A 10,320-nucleotide genomic window follows, 5' to 3' on the forward strand; every position below is an offset into this window, starting at 1 on the left:
TTCGAAGGAACGCCTACCTGCTTGCACGTCTGCTCACTGCAGCACGTTTCGTTGGCGTTGGAAGCCGGTGAAACAGTAGTGAGTTTTAATATTGCGTATACGAGCGAACTCAAGCCCTGTGTGTTTGCGTTAGCTTTGCGCGTTCCACACTGCGCGTGCGCGGAGCCCAAAATCGCGGTCTTGGATGGCGCATGGCGATGAGGCGCACGCACAACGTGGGGCACGCAACTCTAACGCAAACGCACACCGCTTGCGTTTGCTTCTAGGCGCAATACTAAAACTCTCCAGTAAGGTACAATCCCATACCGACTGCAGCACTACGTTGGGACAGTGAAGAGTGTTGTTTGTATTCGGAAACAACATTTCGCGAGCCATGATCGCGAGCAGTTCCGCCATGCCCGCTGAGCAGGGGAATCGGGGGACCCTCACTAGAGCGCTTCCCGTTTCCGCCGCGGGAGGGCGAGCGTCGAGGTGGAGACGCGAATAGTTCATTGCAACTCAATACGGTAGGTCGAGGGCACGGTGTGCGAGGGTAAGGATGGCCGGGAAAGCCGAAGCAGACGGAACGCTGGGGAAAAGAGGAGAAACCTCCTTCTCTCTTTAGCGTTCCGTCTGCTTCCTCCTCCCAGGGCCCATCCTTACCCTCGCCCTACCTTCTTGGGTTGCAACAGACTATAGAACCTTCGCCTTCAGCGCGATCTTTCTGCTCTTGCTAACGGAAATGTGAACGCGCAGGCACGCACAACCAAAGCAGTGCGGAAGCCAGCGAGCAAGCGCTGAAAGTGGAGCTGTATAGACAATAGACCCTTTCCGAAATTCAGTGCCATCTGGTAACTCAAATGGCGGTTTAACTCTGGCCGTACTAATGGCGTCAATAAATGTAGCCTGCAGTATTTTATCGGGCACCGTCACTTTAGCGAGTCAACGGCAAACGAGAATGTGCTCTTCACTGTACTGTTCTTTCTCGTTCATCTCTTTCAGTGTCGATGGCCACAAAGATGCAAGCAGTCAGAACGAAGCGCCAACCCAGATAGACACCTTGATAAAGATCTATACGTCAGGGGGATTTGAAGTGGATTCTGTGCTACTAACAGATTGACTGGGCCCGACAGTTTGAGAAATAAACGCTTACGCAGCTCTCGCATTCAATTCCTGCTTCACAACGTGCTAACGTCTCGAATGTATAGGCCTCGAATCTTCGGCTTATGTGCATCCTCAACATGTTTCTTCATCAGTAAACAGAAGGCCAGCAGTAGTACGGCACATATGGGAATTAAAAACAGCGCGGAAAGACGAGGACCAGACAAAGAAGTGACACGGACGTAGCGCTGACTTACAACTGAGTTTATTGAACGCAAACTCGCAATATTTATTTGCGGTGTCACGAACAAAAGAACATAAAAAGTTCAGCCCATGTGATGTGTCACCGTCCGTGTCACTTCTTTGTCTGGTCCTCGTCTTTCCGCGCTGTTTTTAATTTCCGAAGTATGTACCAACTCGCTCAAGCCTCAACTTTAGCGGCACATATGGCATTTTTCAGATGATGATGATAGCAATCAAAGTGGCCAGACTGAACTTCGGAAAAGGTCTATTGCAAGCATGGCGCTCCGACTGGTGCCCCATGCGTGCATGCGTGCAAGCACGTGCAACGTGCGCGTGAACGTAGCTTTGACCAGCATGCAATCACACGGGCGTGCCCGCACGATCAGAGACATAGCGGCGGCCTGTCGCCAGCGGGTTTCACATGCGGCGATTTTGGCTCTATAGAGCGGCGCGATTTCTGCTGTGGCGGCCCTCTCTCCAGCCGCAGCGGTTGAGCGGCACGGTTCCACCAGGCTGGACAATTTCGCCGAGGCAGAGCGGCAGCTTTCTCGCTGGCCTCTCACAGCGCGGCGGGAAATCACGTGACAGAAGGAGAAACATTGCGGGAAAGCTGGCGCATAGGAAGGCGGCGTTTTCGCGTTCTTGAAGCTGACGACAAGCAGAGAAAGTACGCAAGCGACTGGTTTACGGTTTCTTTTTTCCGGCGAGTCGAGCTTCTTGGCTTCAGCACTCGCATCGAACTGTTCATGAGATTATGGAGGAGGGCGATTGGTGTCTCCTTCCTCGGAATTTTTCTTAACGAATTACGCGGCTCTTCTTTGCTTTCCTCACCTGAGTACCAACTGTAGCGAGCGCAAGAGACGGTAATCGGAAGCGGCTTGTGCGAGCGCTAGTGAGAAAAACAAAAGAAGAGGAACTGAGCGACATTGACGTGTCTTTTCCAACACAGATCGTCACACCAAGTAAGACAAAATGTGTAGAAAACGCAGCCCCATGTTATTGTTTTCTACGAAAGTTTTCCTTGTGTATTTTGTAATCATGTTCATCACGTGCCAAAGCACGTGTGTATATTTTCTTTTTCTTTTGATCGTGTGGTTTTTCGCTTTGGCACGTGGCGTTCGATCCTCGTTCTTGTCTTCAGAGCACCGATAAACCTCGGAGTCGTTCAGCCACCACCGGACGCCTGTCTTACTCGCGACGGGCTCTGCCACGTCGTAACAGTGGCGACGAGTTTCAAGCACATGAACCAAGAGGCGGGTGATGAACAGACAACGGCAGGGACGGTATCCGGTGACGCAGGGTTTCCAAGGATAACCGGCAACGCTCCAAGCATGGCCCACCATCTGTCGCAATTTGACGATGAACAAGATAAGTGGAACGCTTACCTTGTGAAGATAGAGTCATATTTTGAAGGCAACGATGTGGTGGATGATGCTAAGAAAAGGGCTCTGCTGGTGTCAGCGCTGAGAACAAGTACGATACAAGCGCTTTGCGGAAGGGTGGCGCCCAGGAAGCCAAATTCGCTAACGTATGACGAAGCGGTCCGTGCTCTGAGCGATTACTACGACCCGAAACCAAATGAGATTTCGGAGAGTTTCAAGTTCTTCCATAGATGCCAAGAGGAAGGAGAATCAGTGCACGCATTCATCTTGGAAATAAAAAGAATTGCTAATAACTGCAACTTCGGGACGATATTAGACAGGATGTTACGAGACCGAATCGTTTGCGGCGTCAGATCAAAGAATCTGCAGAAACAGTTGCTGGCCAAACGAGAGCTGAGCTTGCAGGACGCCGAAGCACTAGCCGTGGCAGCAGAAACTGGAGAAGCCGACGCACAAAAAATGTCGCGGGAAAGTGGGCCATCCGAAGTACACACACTGAAGGGTCAGCAGAGGATGCCTCCCGCTGCCAGGACATCGCTGCATTCACCAGTAGGCTGCGAACGTTGCGGTAATGCCAATCACAGCAGTAGCAACTGTAAATGGCAGAAAGCAAAATGTTTCCAGTGTGGCAAGCAAGGGCATTTGGCTCGCAAGTGTCGTAACCCTAAGAGTGCCAAGGGATAAAACAACCAACTACAAGCAGTAGAGTCCCTGGACGAAGATGACGACAGCCTGACCACACAGATTTGGAATCTGATAACCCTAAAAGAAAGGAAGCTTGTGCCGCCAGTGCGACGCACGTTCACGTGGGGTGGAATTGATCTGTTCATGGAAATTGACACGGGGTCACCTGTCTGCGTCATAACGAGAGAAATGTACGAAAGGCATCGGAAAACTTGGCCAAGACTTCAAAAGCCTCAAGTGAAGTTAGGTTGCTACATGGGATCAATTCCAGTTATCGGAGAGTTAACCATGAAAGTTGTATACCAGTCGACTACCGTACAGGGTATATTGACCGTCGTGGATTGCCGAAGTCCATGTTTGTGCGGACGAGACTTGATTCAGAAATTGAATCAACGTGACGTACCTGTTTTGAGCCTGACAGCAATCCCGAAATCTCCCTGTGATCAGCAGCAAGGTCTCCAGAGTCTACTGGACGAGTACGAAGACCTCTTCTCTCCAGAGCTTGGAGTCATTCAGGGACCCCCTGCGCATTTGTACCTCAAGGATGGAGCAACTCCAAAGTTTTGCAAGGAAAGGTCTATTCCGTTTGCCTTACGAGAGAAAGTATCCCTGGAGTTGGATAGGCTCGAACAGGCCGGCATTATTTCACCAGTTGCCTACTCTGAATGGGCTACGCCCATTGTGCCGGTTCTAAAAAAAGATGGGTCCGTACGTATTTGTGGGGATTTTAAGGTGACACTGAATCCTGTTTGTGCGTTAGAACAGTACCCGCTCCCTGTTATCGAGAACATGTTTGCTTGTCTGAATGGCGGTGACCGTTTCAGCACACTGGACTTGCGGGACGCGTATAACCAAGTGCCTCTCAATGAGGAATCGCGGAAGCTTGCGGTTATCAACACGCATCGTGGCCTCTTTTGCTATAACCGATTACCATTTGGAATAGCCTCAGCGCCCGCTATCTTTCAACGCAAGATAGAATGTGTCCTCCAAGGTCTTCCAGATGTGCAGGCCTACTTAGATGACGTCATACTTTCGGAACAAAGCTCTAACGATGGAACAAAACTGAAATGTCTTTTGCAGCGATTCCGAGAGCACGGGGTGAAGTTGCGCAAGGAAAAGTGCAGATTCAGGCAGGAATCGGTCACCTACCTTGGCCATCAGATTGACGGAGAGGGACTGCACCCAACAGAAAAGAACCTTGAGGCCATCGCTGGGGCTCCGTGTCCGAAAAACGTGAGTGAACTGCGCTCATTTATCGGCATGTTGACCTTCTACAGCAGATTTCTACCACAAATGTCTACACTGCTATCACCGCTGTATCAACTTTTAGAGAAGGGTTGTCGTTGGGTGTGGGGCCCGGCACAGGACGAGGCATTTATGAAAGCAAGGAAAGCTTTAACAACAGGAAACGTGTTGACCCATTTCGACCCAGCGAAAGAACTGCGCTTGGAGTGTGACGCGTCACCATACGGTGTTGGGGCCGTGTTGTTTCACCGTGTAGGAAAGGAGGACAGGCCAATCGGTTTCCGCTCACGTACCTTAACTGCTGCGGAAAAAAATTACTCCCAGTTGGAACGCGAGGCACTCGCTCTCATTTTTGGTGTGACCAAGTTCCGCGATTACCGTTTGGGCAGAGAGTTTACCTTGGTCACCGACCACCAGCCACTCCTGGGATTGCTAAAGCCGGGCCGGCCGACCCCTGCCATGACTGCTGCAAGGATCCAGCGTTGGGCACTGCTGCTTGGGGGCTACCAGTACAAGCTGGACTACCAGCCTGGTAAACTGATGTTCAACGCAGACGCTTTAAGCCGGTTACCGCTACCGACGTCTAAGGAATCATGCAGCTCAATGGAGCTTCCGGAGTATGTTTTAGCACTACATAATTTTGACGAAGGGACCGTAACCACCAGAGAACTGAAAGACCTGACTGCCGGTGACGACGTGCTTCTAAAAGTTAAAAGACACATCCTAGATGGATGGCCAAGGAGCCGAAAGCACCTAGAAGTCGAATTACAACCATTCTATGACAAGAAGCTCGAGCTCTCAGTAGCACTGGACCTCGTGTACTGGGGTCACCGGGTCGTGATTCCAGCAAAGGCGAGGGAACGATTGTTAAGTCTGCTTCATGAAACCCACCAAGGAGCATCCTCAATGAAAGCGGTCGCGCGGTCAAAGTTCTGGTGGCCTGGTCTTGACAGGGCAATTGAAAGCCAGGCGGCAGTTTGCAGGGAATGTGTTCAAGCTATGCCTATGCCAAGTGCGAAAGAGCCAGTTAATTGGCCCGAGACCAAGGAAAATTGGTCAAGAATACACATTGATTATGCTGGGCCAATAAAGGGAAAAATGGTACTAATTGTTGTCGATTCACACAGCAAATGGATCGAAGCCGTACCATTGTCCCACGCGACCACTCAATCAACGATAGCAACGTTACGTATGTTGTTCAGTCGCTTTGGAATTCCGCGCACGTTGGTGTCAGATAACGGAACTCAGTTCACAAGTCAGGAGTTTAAGACGTTTGTCACGATGAACAACATTTCGCATCTTCGAACCGCTCCCTTCCACCCGCAATCCAACGGTCCGGCAGAAAGGGCCGTGCGCACCGTCAAAGACGGGATTAAGAAGATGCGAGGCGAGAACTTGGAAACTAACCTTGTTCGGATGCTGTTCAATTACAGAAGAACGCCACAAGCCTCCGGAAGATCCCCGTGGGAAGTCCTGCTGGGCTATCAAATTCGATGGAGGATCGACACCTGCTTTCCATCGGTTGCACGGGGCGCTACGAATGATGACCCTGGATGGAAGTTTGCTCCAGGGGATCCTGTGTATTTTCGTAACTACGGGGATGGAGACAACTGGACGCCTGGTCAAGTCAAGTCCACCTCCGGGTCGCGAATGCTGACTGTCTCAACGCCATCAAAGGTGGTACATCGCCACGCTGACCAAGTACGGAGGAGGATACCGGAAGAGGATCACCTGCTAGACCAGCAGGCCGGTACGCGGCCTCCGACAACATCATCATCTTCGGCGATCACAAACGATGAAAGCCACCATCCAGACGCGCCGACGGCAATCCCAGTGGAACTCCAGGAAGAAGCGACGTTACGGCGTTCCAGCAGGACCCGAAAGCCCGTCGACAGGTTTCACTTCTAAAGAAGGGAGAATTGTAGAAAACGCAGCCCCATGTTATTGTTTTCTACGAAAGTTTTCCTTGTGTATTTTGTAATCATGTTCATCACGTGCCAAAGCACGTGTGTATATTTTCTTTTTCTTTTGATCGTGTGGTTTTTCGCTTTGGCACGTGGCGTTCGATCCTCGTTTTTGTCTTCAGAGCACCGATAAACCTCGGAGTCGTTCAGCCACCACCGGACGCCTGTCTTACTCGCGACGGGCTTTGCCACGTCGTAACAAAATGTATCGCGCCCAGTTCAATGAACTGCTTATCAGTACAGCGTCGAAGCGTCGGGTTCTTATGGACGCTCAGCTCAACGAATTTAGGAACAATGGGACCATACAGAAGCTCTGGGAAGAGGTGACTGAGGCCGTGAAAGTGAAGGACAAGACCGGTATGAAAACCACTGCACATTTCGGAAATACCAACAACTCCAATGCTTTCGAGGAGGTTTGGGTCGGCCATTTCAGTTAGAGTACAGTGTTCTAGTCGGAGTCTTTGCATCCGAGGAAGGCGCTGCCCGTGACGCTGCTGAGGATGATCCGATGTTTCAAACTCCGCCAGAACGAAGTCCGAGAAAAAAGAAAAAAAAAAACCTAAACAAATAAGACTAAAGTTCTCTCGTGGAAAAGGAGCGTGCTGGTCAAGAAACGTGTGGTCCGGTTTTCGTCCTCTATGTTATTCTCCACAAACACCGTAACCAATGTTTGTTTAGTATTTTAAACGCTTTTTGTTTTGTTTTATTAAGGTGAAATTAAAGAGGAAACTAAAAACTACGGCGTTAAAATTGTTGTTAGAAGCCGCTGTAACCGAACTTGCGAATCTGCTTGCTGCAAGCAACATTGGCCATCGCAGCGGCAGAAAACGCTCATGTGAAATGTAACCTCGCGATCCGTGCCGCGGTGCCACTAGCGGCCGTGATTTCGGCCGCGGAATCGCTGCATGTGAAACCCGCTTTACTTGCAATCGTTTATACATAGTTTTCAGGTATCGCCATTAGAGAGTTTTGGTAGATGGTTCCCATGACTCCGATAACGATACCCGGTACTCCGCCACCGCCTCCCTTGTGCATGCATAGTGGGTGTTTCCACGTCAGTTCATGCAATGATGGTCCGGGTCATAATTTAGATATTTTTGTTAAAAATATATATGAAAGCCATGTTCTTGGGAGGGACACTCAGCTAGATATGAACGCCGTAACAATTTTTTTCGCTGAGATATAAAATAGAGAAGCTTGAGGCGTGGAAATTGAGAAGATTTCACAATGCTACTTTGCACAGTCGTCATTTCTTTATCGAACCTTTCACGGCACCATAACTTTTTTAATAGGTTTTACAAAAGTTATACAACACATACACAAACAATTAAAAATATCCATAAAATATTTCTATGCAAACAAAAATATCAATCATTGCACAAAAACTTGTTTTAGAGACATATTCACAATTTTTTTGCAAATAAACCATCTTTCATAATACTTCACAAAACATATCAAAATGCGCGTATTTAAATATTATTTACGAATATATAAAGATAATATGCCCACCCTTAAATATATTTTTGTTATCAACGCGGAAATGCGGCTGATTTCTCAAAATGTGGCAAGATTGGGCGTCGATATTTAAAAAAAACTCCATCTTTTATTTTCTTTAAATTCCCCTTTTCACTTTGCAGTAACTTTAACTAACCTGTGATGGCAAAAGATAGAGTAACATATGACCTCCAAGCGGGAAAAGCTACGACAAACCTTCACTCGGAGCGAGCCGACGTCTTCGTCATTGCGGCTTTGCCGCACAGCACCAAACGTTTTGAGCGTTAGTTATGGCATGTATTTTATATTATTAAAATTATTTTTTTTATAAGCGGTGAGTATTAGTGACGTGAAAAGGAACTTTGAGCTGGAATACCATTAATTAGCTTACAATTCACAGGAATAAAACGGCGCCACTCTGCAAATTCGCTACCTATGCATCATACATAAGCTTAAAACTCACAGTTGCGCGAATAACCATGTATACATCTGGCCTCTCGGCATATGATGACTTTCACAGATGAGTTGCCTGGATTCCTTTGACAGTTTTTACGGTGGTCCACTTTGCTTGCTTCACCGCACGAAACTCTCGAACTCGAAGACAGTTGTGAGCACTGCGCAGAGTGGTTTGCCGCGTTTTGCGAAGCGCGGAAGGCATGTAGTTCCCACCAGGAACGCAAGCGATTGTACGTGCTTCTGCCACAAATCATCCTGAAGAAAAAAATATTGCGTCTGGCGTCGGAAGCGACTGCCTACATGATTGATCAAACATGAAAACTGAAGCGCAAAGGTGGTGTTTGGGCAACTCCTGATCCCTACATGGGGAAAAAGGCGAATGCCGAAGGCGTGAGGGTTGCAATTGAGTACTACACACGCGACGACCTCGCATGCTCTGTTCAAAGCCCCAACAAAAAGGACGTCGTCAAAGCCATGATCAACGACATGTCCAAAGTCGTAAAAAGGTTTATGACCCGCTCTATTAAGGAAGCTTACCAGCTGTTTAGGAAGGACCATCCCCATCCCGAACTAGGCATCTCCAAATTTTATTCCTTACGACCAAAATATGTAAAAAAAAAAGTCTCGAGCACGAGGTGTGCGCATTCATATATTGCGTCAATTTTCAGTTGCAAATGCCCCAAAGAAGACATTTACTGAAGACGAACTCAAGCGCATCTACCTCTGCTGCGCTCCACAAAACGATTGCTTTCTGCGCCGTTGCGAAAAGCGCCCAAAAACGCAGAGCATCTCGCTGCAGTCGCTTCATCTCGACGAAGACGGAGAGATCTGTTTCGCGTTATGGGACGCTGGCGAACTCGTCAAAAAGGTTATGGACACTTCTGCCTTCCTGCGGCAATAGGAGAGCGAAAAGTATATGAGGCATTCTGACATCCTTGATCTTGAACGAAGCCTGATACATGACACAAGGACCGCCTTACCACCCAAGGCAGTGGTGAACCACTTCGATTTTGCGGAAAAATGGACAGTACTTTTTCCAACCGAAGTGCACAGTTTTCATTGAAAAAAATCTCAAGTGTCTCTCTTCTCAAGTGTGATTACGTCCACGCAAGGCACGCAAAGCTTTGCCGTTGTCACCGATGGTACACGACACATGACACAGCTCACGCTCTTCTAGCCACATAGGCCATAAAAGAGTATGTTAATGTTCATTTCCCAGTCTTTTCTGAAATAATTTTTGTATCAGACGGAGCGGCGGCGCATTTCAAGAATCGCTTCTAATTCCACGAATTGTCTCGGAAGCCGCACTCTTCGGCAAGATGGATCTTTTCAGCCACTGGACACGGAGAAAGCGCTTGTGATGAAGTAGGTGGAAGAACCAACACTCACCAAGTTGAGATCTTCGCTCAACTCAACGATTGCCACCGCTAAAGCTTTTGTGGAAGTGCTACGTAAAAAAGTAACAAATGTCTGCATGTTCCACCTGTCTGTGGAACGGGTTCGAGAGTTTCGTGCGGTAAAGCAAGCAGAGTGGACCACCATAAAACCTGTGAGAGGAATCCAGGCTTCTCATCGGTGGAAGTCAGCATATGCCGAGAGGCCGAATGTGTACACGGCCACTCGCATAACTGAGAGTTTTAAGCTTATCTATGCATAGTTAGCGAATTCGCACAGTGGGGCCGTTTTGTTCCTGTGAATTGTAAGCTAATTAATGGTATTCCAGCTCAAAGTCCATTTTCGCGTCACTAATACTCAGCCCTATGAAAAAAAGA

At 48.5% G+C, this 10,320-nt stretch overlaps 1 long non-coding RNA gene across 1 annotated transcript; it reads left to right on the forward strand.

Moving 5' to 3' along the window:
• Positions 1 to 4,472: 4,472 nt before the first annotated feature.
• LOC121048361 lies at positions 4,473 to 6,099 on the forward strand. Its single transcript, XR_006078120.1, has 3 exons — positions 4,473 to 4,622; positions 5,024 to 5,166; positions 6,068 to 6,099. It is a non-coding gene; the product is annotated as an uncharacterized LOC121048361 (long non-coding RNA).
• Positions 6,100 to 10,320: the final 4,221 nt, after the last annotated feature.

The sequence above is a fragment of the Ixodes scapularis genome, unplaced genomic scaffold (genome assembly GCF_016920785.2).
Source record: "Ixodes scapularis isolate PalLabHiFi unplaced genomic scaffold, ASM1692078v2 PGA_scaffold3__209_contigs__length_174095766, whole genome shotgun sequence".
Taxonomy (NCBI): Eukaryota; Metazoa; Arthropoda; class Arachnida; order Ixodida; family Ixodidae; genus Ixodes; species Ixodes scapularis.